Source organism: Monodelphis domestica, chromosome 1 (assembly GCF_027887165.1).
Source record: "Monodelphis domestica isolate mMonDom1 chromosome 1, mMonDom1.pri, whole genome shotgun sequence".
In the NCBI taxonomy this organism is placed as follows: Eukaryota; Metazoa; Chordata; class Mammalia; order Didelphimorphia; family Didelphidae; genus Monodelphis; species Monodelphis domestica.
The window spans coordinates 284,922,676-284,935,644 of record NC_077227.1 but is presented as its reverse complement, the minus strand read 5'-3'; positions in this window follow the sequence as shown (position 1 = coordinate 284,935,644).

Here is a 12,969-nt window from a genome sequence, read left to right as displayed (position 1 = left end):
AATGAAAGACCAGACCTGAACAGAAAATTTGATGCCCAAGCACAGAACTCAAGAGAATCATCAAAAGGAAATTTAAAAAGAGGGAAAAGAGAAAAACAAAACAAACAAACAAAAACTTTTTTAAAGAGAATCAATAAGTTAAAATGATATATATCCCTATAAGAAAAGAGGTCATTGGTAACTCTTAAAAATTGTTAATATCACCTGGGCAGCTAGAAGAATTACACTTAGAGGGAACAGTGACAAACTGTATAGGATGAAATGCCAAGACATAAATAGGTATATAGATATATGTATGCATAAATATATATACAACTACAACTAAAAAAGATGTTAATACTAAAAGAAATGGGGAAAGGAACAAAGGGGGGGGTCAATGTATATGTTACAAAAAAGCTCATGATCTCAATAGATGCAGAAAAAGCCGTTGATAAAATACAACACCCATTGCTATTTAAGACACTAGAAAGCATAGGAACAGAAGGGTCGTTCCTAAAAATAATAAACAGTATATATCTAAAACCATCAGCTAGTATCATCTGCAATGGGGATAAACTAGATGCATTCCCAATAAGATCAGGAGTAAAACAAGGATGCCCATTATCACCTCTACTATTTCACATTGTACTAGAAACACTAGCAGTAGCAATTAGAGAAGAAAAAGAAATTGAAGACATCAAAATAGGTAAGGAGGAGACCAAGTTATCACTCTTTGCAGATGACATGATGGTCTACTTAAAGAATCCTAGAGATTCAACCAAAAAGCTAATTGAAATAATCAACAACTTTAGCAAAGTTGCAGGATACAAAATAAACCCACATAAGTCATCAGCTTTTCTATATATCTCCAACACAGCTCAGCAGCAAAAACTAGAAAGAGAAATCCCATTCAAAATCACCTTAGACAAAATAAAATATCTAGGAATCTATCTCCCGAGACAAACACAGGAACTATATGAACACAGCTACAAAACACTCTCCACACAACTAAAACTAGACTTGAACAATTGGAAAAACATTAACTGCTCATGGATAGGACGAGCCAATATAATAAAAAGGACCATCCTACCCAAACTTATTTATCTATTTAGTGCCATACCCATTGAACTCCCAAAATATTTCTTTACTGATTTAGAAAAAACCATAACAAAGTTCATCTGGAATAACAAAAGATCAAGGATATCCAGGAAAATAATGAAAAAAAAAACATGTGATGGGGTCTTGCAGTCCCAGACCTTAAACTATATTACAAAGCAGCAGTCATCAAAACAATTTGGTACTGGCTAAGAGACAGAAAGGAAGATCAGTGGAATAGACTGGGGGAAAGCAACCTCAGCAAGACAGTATATGATAAACCCAAAGATCCCAGCTTTTGGGACAAAAATCCACTATTCGATAAAAACTGCTGGGAAAACTGGAAGACAGTGTGGAAGAGATTAGGTTTGGATCAACACCTCACACCCTACAACAAGATAAATTCAAAATGGGTGAATGACTTAAACATAAAGAAGGAAACCATACGTAAATTGGGTAAACACAGAATAGTATACATGTCAGACCTTTGGGAGGGGAAAGACTTTAAAACCATGCAAGACATAGAAAGAATCACAAAATGTAAAATAAATAATTTTGACTACATAAAATTAAAAAGCTTTAGTAAAAACAAAGCCAATGTAACTAAAATCAGAAGGGAAGCAACAAATTGGGAAAAAATCTTCATAAAAACCTCTGACAAAGGTTTAATCACTCAAATTTATAAAGAGCTAAATCAATTGTACAAAAAATCAAGCCATTCTCCAATTGATAAATGGGCAAGGGACATGGATAGGCAGTTCTCAGATAAAGAAATCAAAACTATTAACAAGCACATGAAGAAGTGTTCCAAATCTCTTATAATCAGAGAGATGCAAATCAAAACAACTCTGAGGTATCACCTCACACCTAGCAGATTGGCTAACATGACAGCAAAGGAAAGTAATGAATGCTGGAGGGGATGTGGCAAAGTCAGGACATTAATTAATTGCTGGTGGAGTTGTGAACTGATCCAACCATTCTGGAGGGCAATTTGGAACTATGCCCAAAGGGCGACAAAAGAATATCTACCCTTTGATCCAGCCATAGCACTGCTGGGTCTGTACCCCAAAGAGATAATGGACAAAAAGACTTGTACAAAAATATTCATAGCTGCGCTCTTTGTTTTGGCCCAAAACTGGAAAACGAGGGGAAGCCCATCAATTGGGGAATGGCTGAGCAAATTGTGGTATATGTGGGTGATGGAATACTATTGTGCTAAAAGGAATAATAAAGTGGAGGAATTCCATGGAGACTGGAACAACCTCCAGGAAGTGATGCAGAGCGAAAGGAGCAGAACCAGGAAAACATTGTACACAGAGACTAATACACTGTGGTATAATCGAATGTAATGGACTTCTCCATTGGTGGTGGTGTAATGCCCTGGAACAATCTGCAGGGATCTAGGAGAAAAAACACTATTCATAAGCGAAGGATAAACTATGGGAGTGGAAACACCGAGGAAAAGCAACTGCCTGACTACAGCGGTTGAGGGGACATGACAGAGGAGAGACTCTAAAAGAAACTCTAATGCAAATATTGACAACATGGAAATGGATTTGAATCAAGAACACATGTGACACCCAGTGGAATCACGCGTTGGCTATGGGGGTGGGGGAGTGGAAGGAAAAGAAAATGATCTTTGTCTTTAATGAATAATGCTTGGAAATGATCAAATAAAATATTATTTAAAAAAAAATCTCATGACGGGAGGGGGGAGAACATCAATACAATGGAAGAGGAAAGAGGTTGGAGATAGGAAATACTCAACTCTCATGTGCATTAAAATTGACCCAAAGAGGGAAGAACAATCCAATTCATTAGGGCATGGAATAGATTTTCACCCTATAGGGGAGTAGAAGGGTAACAAATGGACTGGTGGGGAGGGAAGCAGTACAAGGAAGGGAGAGGGTGGGGGGTAGTTTTTAAAAAGACTGAAAAGAAAATAAGGGGAGGAATAGGACGGGAGGGGGCAGAAAGGGAAGTAAAATAGGGGTGGAAACTGGGGGGATTGATTAAAAACAAACATTGATATAGAAGGAAATAGTGAAAAAAGAAAAGATAGAACTAGGAGTAGAAAGCAAAATGCTGGGAAATACGCAGCTGGTAATCATAACTCTGAATGGGAATGGAATGAACTCACCCATAAAACACAAGTGAATGGCAGAGTGTATTAGAATCCAAAACCCTACCATATTCTGTCTAAAAGTAACACACACAAGGAAGGTAGATATGCATAGAATGAAAGAAAGAGGATGGAGCCAAATCTATTGAGCATCAACTGATAAAAAGAAGGCAGGAGTCACAATTATGATATCTGACAAAGCCAAAGTAAAAATAAATCTAGTTAAAAGAGATAGGGAAGGTAATTACATCCTGATAAAAGGCAGTATAGATAATGAGGAAATATCTGTACTCAACATGTATGCACCAAATGGCATAGTAGCCAAATTTCTAAAGGAGAAACTAGTAGAGTTCAAGGATGAAATAGATATAAAAACTATACTAGTGGGAGACCTGAACCTTCCTCTATCCAAACTAGATAAATCAAACCAAAAAATCAGTAGGAAAGAGTTAAAAGAAGTGAATGAAATCTTAGAAAAATTAGTCAGTAGATATGTGGAGAAAAATAAATAGGGACAAAAAGGTATATACCTTCTTTTCAGCAGCACATGTTACATTCCCAAAAATTGACCATGTATTAGGGCATAAAACATTGCAAACAAGTGCAAAAGAGCAGAAATAATAAATTCAACCTTCTCAGATCACAATGCAATGAAAATAATAATTAGTAAGGGTACATGGAGAGGTAAATCAAAAATTAATTGGAAATTAAACACTACGATTCTCCAAAACCAACTAGTTAGAGAACAAATCACAATTAATAATTTCATTGAAGAAAATTACAATGATGAGACATCCTTTCAAAACCTATGGGATGCAAACAAAGCAGTTCAGGTGTTAATTTATATCTCTGAGTTTATATATTAACAAATTAGGGAGGGCAGAGGTCAATGAATTGGGCATGCAAATTAAAAAACTAGAAAGTGAACAAATTAAAAATCCTCAGATGAAGACTAAATTAGAGACCCTAAAAATCAATGGAGAAATTAATAAAATTGAAAGTCAAAGAACTATTGATTTAATGAATAAGACTAGAAGCTGGTACTTTGAAAAAAGAAAAAAAAATAGACAAAGTACTGGTCAATCAAATTTTAAAAAGGAAAGAAAAAAATCAAATTGACAGTATCCAAGATGAAAAGGGAGACCTTACCTCTAATGAAGAGGAAATTAAGGTAATCATTAAAAACTATTATACCCAATTATATGGCAACAAATATGGCAATATAGGTGATATGGATGAATACTGACAAAAATATAAATTGTCTAGACTAACAGAGGAAGAAATAGATTACCTAAACAACCCCATATCAGAAAAAGTAAGTGAACAAGCCATCAAAGGACTCCCTGGGGAAGAAGTCCCCAGGTCCAGATGGATTCACAAATTAATTCTATCAAACATTCAAAGAACAACTAATCCCAATATTATACAAACTATCTAATCAAATAAGCAAAGAAAGAGTTCTACCAAATTCATTTTATGATCCAAATATGGTACTGATCCCAAAGCCAGGCAGGTCAAAAACAGAGAAAGAAAACTATAGACTAATTTCCTTAATCAATGTAGATGCAAAAATCTTAAATAGGATACTAGCAAATAGACTCCAGCAAGTCATCACGAGGTTTATTCACTATGACCAGGTAGGATCCATACCAGGAATGCAAGGATGGTTCAATATTAGGGAAACCATCCACTTACTTGACCATATTAACAAGCGAACCAACGAAAATCACATGATTATCTCAATAGATGCAGAAAAAGCCTTTGATAAAATACAACGCCCATTCCTGTTGAAAACACTAGAAAGTATAGGAACAGAAGGGCCTTTCCTAAAAATAATAAACAGTATGTATCTACAACGATCAGCAAACATCATCTACAATGGGTATGAACTAGAAGCCTTCCCAATAAGATCAGGAGTGAAACACGGATGCCCATTATCACCTCTACTATTTCACATTGTACTAGAAACACTAGCAGTAGCAATTAGAGAAGAAAAAGAAATTGAAGACATCAAAATAGGTAAGGAGGAGACCAAGTTATCACTCTTTGCAGATGACATGATGGTCTACTTAAAGAATCCTAGAGATTCAACCAAAAAGCTAATTGAAATAATCAACAACTTTAGCAAAGTTGCAGGATACAAAATAAACCCACATAAGTCATCAGCTTTTCTATATATCTCCAACACAGCTCAGCAGCAAAAACTAGAAAGAGAAATCCCATTCAAAATCACCTTAGACAAAATAAAATATCTAGGAATCTATCTCCCGAGACAAACACAGGAACTATATGAACACAGCTACAAAACACTCTCCACACAACTAAAACTAGACTTGAACAATTGGAAAAACATTAACTGCTCATGGATAGGACGAGCCAATATAATAAAAAGGACCATCCTACCCAAACTTATTTATCTATTTAGTGCCATACCCATTGAACTCCCAAAATATTTCTTTACTGATTTAGAAAAAACCATAACAAAGTTCATCTGGAATAACAAAAGATCAAGGATATCCAGGAAAATAATGAAAAAAAAAACATGTGATGGGGTCTTGCAGTCCCAGACCTTAAACTATATTACAAAGCAGCAGTCATCAAAACAATTTGGTACTGGCTAAGAGACAGAAAGGAAGATCAGTGGAATAGACTGGGGGAAAGCAACCTCAGCAAGACAGTATATGATAAACCCAAAGATCCCAGCTTTTGGGACAAAAATCCACTATTCGATAAAAACTGCTGGGAAAACTGGAAGACAGTGTGGAAGAGATTAGGTTTGGATCAACACCTCACACCCTACAACAAGATAAATTCAAAATGGGTGAATGACTTAAACATAAAGAAGGAAACCATACGTAAATTGGGTAAACACAGAATAGTATACATGTCAGACCTTTGGGAGGGGAAAGACTTTAAAACCATGCAAGACATAGAAAGAATCACAAAATGTAAAATAAATAATTTTGACTACATAAAATTAAAAAGCTTTAGTAAAAACAAAGCCAATGTAACTAAAATCAGAAGGGAAGCAACAAATTGGGAAAAAATCTTCATAAAAACCTCTGACAAAGGTTTAATCACTCAAATTTATAAAGAGCTAAATCAATTGTACAAAAAATCAAGCCATTCTCCAATTGATAAATGGGCAAGGGACATGGATAGGCAGTTCTCAGATAAAGAAATCAAAACTATTAACAAGCACATGAAGAAGTGTTCCAAATCTCTTATAATCAGAGAGATGCAAATCAAAACAACTCTGAGGTATCACCTCACACCTAGCAGATTGGCTAACATGACAGCAAAGGAAAGTAATGAATGCTGGAGGGGATGTGGCAAAGTCAGGACATTAATTAATTGCTGGTGGAGTTGTGAACTGATCCAACCATTCTGGAGGGCAATTTGGAACTATGCCCAAAGGGCGACAAAAGAATATCTACCCTTTGATCCAGCCATAGCACTGCTGGGTCTGTACCCCAAAGAGATAATGGACAAAAAGACTTGTACAAAAATATTCATAGCTGCGCTCTTTGTTTTGGCCCAAAACTGGAAAACGAGGGGAAGCCCATCAATTGGGGAATGGCTGAGCAAATTGTGGTATATGTGGGTGATGGAATACTATTGTGCTAAAAGGAATAATAAAGTGGAGGAATTCCATGGAGACTGGAACAACCTCCAGGAAGTGATGCAGAGCGAAAGGAGCAGAACCAGGAAAACATTGTACACAGAGACTAATACACTGTGGTATAATCGAATGTAATGGACTTCTCCATTGGTGGTGGTGTAATGCCCTGGAACAATCTGCAGGGATCTAGGAGAAAAAACACTATTCATAAGCGAAGGATAAACTATGGGAGTGGAAACACCGAGGAAAAGCAACTGCCTGACTACAGCGGTTGAGGGGACATGACAGAGGAGAGACTCTAAAAGAAACTCTAATGCAAATATTGACAACATGGAAATGGATTTGAATCAAGAACACATGTGACACCCAGTGGAATCACGCGTTGGCTATGGGGGTGGGGGAGTGGAAGGAAAAGAAAATGATCTTTGTCTTTAATGAATAATGCTTGGAAATGATCAAATAAAATATTATTTAAAAAAAAAATCTCATGACGGGAGGGGGGAGAACATCAATACAATGGAAGAGGAAAGAGGTTGGAGATAGGAAATACTCAACTCTCATGTGCATTAAAATTGACCCAAAGAGGGAAGAACAATCCAATTCATTAGGGCATGGAATAGATTTTCACCCTATAGGGGAGTAGAAGGGTAACAAATGGACTGGTGGGGAGGGAAGCAGTACAAGGAAGGGAGAGGGTGGGGGGTAGTTTTTAAAAAGACTGAAAAGAAAATAAGGGGAGGAATAGGACGGGAGGGGGCAGAAAGGGAAGTAAAATAGGGGTGGAAACTGGGGGGATTGATTAAAAACAAACATTGATATAGAAGGAAATAGTGAAAAAAGAAAAGATAGAACTAGGAGTAGAAAGCAAAATGCTGGGAAATACGCAGCTGGTAATCATAACTCTGAATGGGAATGGAATGAACTCACCCATAAAACACAAGTGAATGGCAGAGTGTATTAGAATCCAAAACCCTACCATATTCTGTCTAAAAGTAACACACACAAGGAAGGTAGATATGCATAGAATGAAAGAAAGAGGATGGAGCCAAATCTATTGAGCATCAACTGATAAAAAGAAGGCAGGAGTCACAATTATGATATCTGACAAAGCCAAAGTAAAAATAAATCTAGTTAAAAGAGATAGGGAAGGTAATTACATCCTGATAAAAGGCAGTATAGATAATGAGGAAATATCTGTACTCAACATGTATGCACCAAATGGCATAGTAGCCAAATTTCTAAAGGAGAAACTAGTAGAGTTCAAGGATGAAATAGATATAAAAACTATACTAGTGGGAGACCTGAACCTTCCTCTATCCAAACTAGATAAATCAAACCAAAAAATCAGTAGGAAAGAGTTAAAAGAAGTGAATGAAATCTTAGAAAAATTAGTCAGTAGATATGTGGAGAAAAATAAATAGGGACAAAAAGGTATATACCTTCTTTTCAGCAGCACATGTTACATTCCCAAAAATTGACCATGTATTAGGGCATAAAACATTGCAAACAAGTGCAAAAGAGCAGAAATAATAAATTCAACCTTCTCAGATCACAATGCAATGAAAATAATAATTAGTAAGGGTACATGGAGAGGTAAATCAAAAATTAATTGGAAATTAAACACTACGATTCTCCAAAACCAACTAGTTAGAGAACAAATCACAATTAATAATTTCATTGAAGAAAATTACAATGATGAGACATCCTTTCAAAACCTATGGGATGCAAACAAAGCAGTTCAGGTGTTAATTTATATCTCTGAGTTTATATATTAACAAATTAGGGAGGGCAGAGGTCAATGAATTGGGCATGCAAATTAAAAAACTAGAAAGTGAACAAATTAAAAATCCTCAGATGAAGACTAAATTAGAGACCCTAAAAATCAATGGAGAAATTAATAAAATTGAAAGTCAAAGAACTATTGATTTAATGAATAAGACTAGAAGCTGGTACTTTGAAAAAAGAAAAAAAAATAGACAAAGTACTGGTCAATCAAATTTTAAAAAGGAAAGAAAAAAATCAAATTGACAGTATCCAAGATGAAAAGGGAGACCTTACCTCTAATGAAGAGGAAATTAAGGTAATCATTAAAAACTATTATACCCAATTATATGGCAACAAATATGGCAATATAGGTGATATGGATGAATACTGACAAAAATATAAATTGTCTAGACTAACAGAGGAAGAAATAGATTACCTAAACAACCCCATATCAGAAAAAGTAAGTGAACAAGCCATCAAAGGACTCCCTGGGGAAGAAGTCCCCAGGTCCAGATGGATTCACAAATTAATTCTATCAAACATTCAAAGAACAACTAATCCCAATATTATACAAACTATCTAATCAAATAAGCAAAGAAAGAGTTCTACCAAATTCATTTTATGATCCAAATATGGTACTGATCCCAAAGCCAGGCAGGTCAAAAACAGAGAAAGAAAACTATAGACTAATTTCCTTAATCAATGTAGATGCAAAAATCTTAAATAGGATACTAGCAAATAGACTCCAGCAAGTCATCACGAGGTTTATTCACTATGACCAGGTAGGATCCATACCAGGAATGCAAGGATGGTTCAATATTAGGGAAACCATCCACTTACTTGACCATATTAACAAGCGAACCAACGAAAATCACATGATTATCTCAATAGATGCAGAAAAAGCCTTTGATAAAATACAACGCCCATTCCTGTTGAAAACACTAGAAAGTATAGGAACAGAAGGGCCTTTCCTAAAAATAATAAACAGTATGTATCTACAACGATCAGCAAACATCATCTACAATGGGTATGAACTAGAAGCCTTCCCAATAAGATCAGGAGTGAAACACGGATGCCCATTATCACCTCTACTATTTAACATTGTACTAGAAACACTAACAGTAGCGATTAGAGAAGAAAAAAAAATCGAAGGTATTAAAATTGACAATGAGGAAACCAAGCTATCACTCTTTACAGATGATATGATGGTCTACCCCAAAGAGATAATAAGGAAAAAGACATGTACAAAAATGTATATCAAGGATATCCAGGGAAATAATGAAAAAAATGCAAAGGATGGAGGACTTGCAGTCCCAGATCTCAAACAATACTATAAAGCAGTGGTCATCAAAACAATTTGGTCCTGGCTAGGAGACAGAAAGGAGGATCAGTGGAACAGACTTGGGGTAAATGACCTCAGCAACAGTCTATGATAAGCCCAAAGATCCCAGTTTTGGGGGCCAAAACCCACTATTTGACAAAAACTGTTGGGAAAATTGGAAGACATTATGTGAGAGATTAGGTTTGGATCAACATCTCACACCCTACACCAAGATAAACTCATAATGGGTAAATGACCTGAATATAAAGAAGGAAACTATAAGCAAATTAGGCGAACACAGAATAGTATACTTGTCAGATCTTTGGGAAAGGAAAGACTTTAAAACCAAGAAAGAACTAGAAAAAAAAATCACAAAATGTAAAACCAATCATTTTGATTACATAAAATTAAAAAGATTTTTTGTACAAACAAAACTAATACATCCAAAATTAGAAGGGAAGCAATAAATTGGGAAACAATCTTCATTACAAAAACCTCTGACAAAGGTTTAATTACTCAAATTTATAAAGAGTTAAATCAATTGTACAAAAAAATCAAGCCATTCTCCAATTGATAAATGGGCAAGGGACATGAATAGGCAATTTTCAGTTAAAGAAATCAAAACTATTAATAAACACATAAAAAAGTGTTCTAAATCTCTAATAATCAGAGAGATGCAAATCAAAACAACTCTGAGGTATCACCTCACACCTAGCAGATTGGCTAATACAACAGCAAAGGAAAGTAATGAATGCTGGAGGAGGTATGGCAAAGTCAGGACATTAATGCATTGCTGGTGAATTGTGAATTGATCCAACCATTCTGGAGGGCAATTTGGAACTATGCCCAAAGGGTGATAAAAGACTTTCTGCCCCTTGATTCAGCCATAGCATTGCTGAGTTTGTACCCCAAAGAGATAATAAGGAAAAAGACATGTACAAAAATATTCATAGCTGCACTCTTTGTGGTAGCAAAAAATTGGAAAATGAGGGGATGCCCTTCAATTGGGGAATGGCCAAACAAATTGTGGTATATGTTGGTGATGGAATACTATTGTGCTCAAAGGAATAAAAAAGTGGAGGAATTCCATGGGAACTGGAACAACCTCCAGGAATTGATGCAGAGTGAGAGGAGCAGAACCAGGAAAACATTGTACACAGAGACTGATACACTGTGGTACAATTGAATGTAATGGACCTCTCCATTAGTGGCAATGCAGCCATCCTGAACAACTTGGGGGAATCTACGAGAAAAACCACTATCTACATTCAGTAGAAACACTGTGGTAGTAAACACACCAAAGAAAAACAACTACTTGAATAAATGGGTCGAAGGGATATGGTTGGGGACGTAGATTCTAAATGAACATCCTAGTGCAAACATCAACAGCATGGAAATAGGTTGTGGTCAAGGACACATATAATACCCAATGAAATTGCATGTTGGCTGCAGGAAGGGTGGTTGGAGGGGAGAGAGGGAAATAATGTGATTATTATAATCAAGGAATAATGTTCTAAATTGACTAAATAAACTAATTCAAATGGGAAAAAAGGCTAATGTAAGGAAACAATAATCATAGCACAGCAATAGTATCAATAATGAATGTGTATTTCATTTAATAATTTTATTAATAATTAAAAACAATATACATTTAGTATAATTATTAATGTTGTTAATAATAATTAATATGTGCTTATTATAATTATTTATATTATAAACAATTAATAATCTGTGTTTATTATAATTGTTGTTATTAATAATTAACCATATTAATAACCATTAATAAGCATATATGTAACCAATTAATAATAAACCATAAGCAACAAGTATCAATAATCAACAATAACCATTAGTAATTTATAATGATGACTAATGATAGCCATTGAAAATTAATAATTATTGTTGATAGTATTGTTAATACTATTGTGTTTTAAAGTTATTCCTTAATATTGCATGTAATTAATTTGATTTATTGTTGGCTTTGTTCAAATTTAGAAATTTGGTTTTAATTTAAATTCAATATTGTTAATATTTCCTATTAATAATCCTTTTATTTAAATGTATTCAATTTAATAGCATTATTTTAGACCACTAGTAGCAGTCGCAAAGGAATTTGTTTTTATTTTCCTGCAGTTTTAATTCTCTACAGTAGGTGGTGCTATAAATATGTATAGAGTGGAAGGCACCTGTGGGTAGACCTATCTAAGGAAGCAGTCAGATAAAGAGAAAGCAAAAAAAAAATTTCTTTTACTATGTTAAAGAAAGGCAGGCAGTCTTCCAGGAAAGCTTTGAGTGGATTTTAATATGCTAATGAAGGCAAGCACTCCCAAGGAAAATGTGGCTTTAGAAATGCTAAGGAAGCTACAAGTGAAGTTTGAGGGTGGGGAGGGAGAGAGAAAAATGTAGTTTCAAGAAACAAATTCCAAAAGAACACTTCCTCTAAGCCCAGATTTAAGGACTGTTTGAGGAGGAGAAGGAAGAAGGGAAGAAAAATGGAGTTAAATCCCTTCCCCTAGAACAGCTGCATGTTTTCAAAGTTGGGGGAGGAGGAAAGGGAGCCCCTAACCCTAGTGCACAGCCTGGAAGGACCCTCAGAATTAATTTAATGATTGAGTCTGGGCAGGTCCCTTCTTCAGTGGTGTGTGGGGAAAGTAAGGCAGACATTGGGCTGGTAAAAATCTGTTGGGTACTAGTGTCCCTTGGTTTAAAATGGGTTGGGTTGGGTGGGGGGGTGGCCACATGGAGAGAGACACTGGGAAGAAACAGGAGTCTGCGTTTTTCACCTGCGGGATCCAGTCCTTTAATATAAAGCAGCCACTTCCCTGCTTGGGTCCCTGGTTCTATTTCAAGCAAAAGCCTCCTTTCCTTTCTCTACTGCTCCAGGGAGTCCCTAAACTATACCCCAGCATTAATTTAAGGGGTTCCTCCTGCCCTACACTGCACTAGGCTGAAAGAAGGAACTCTAGGACCTTGCCTGCAGTGGAAAATAAAAGAACAAGAGTTCCTGTTGGATCCTAAAACCCACAAGATTCCATATGGGCAAAAAGGTCCCTTCACCCCTATTCA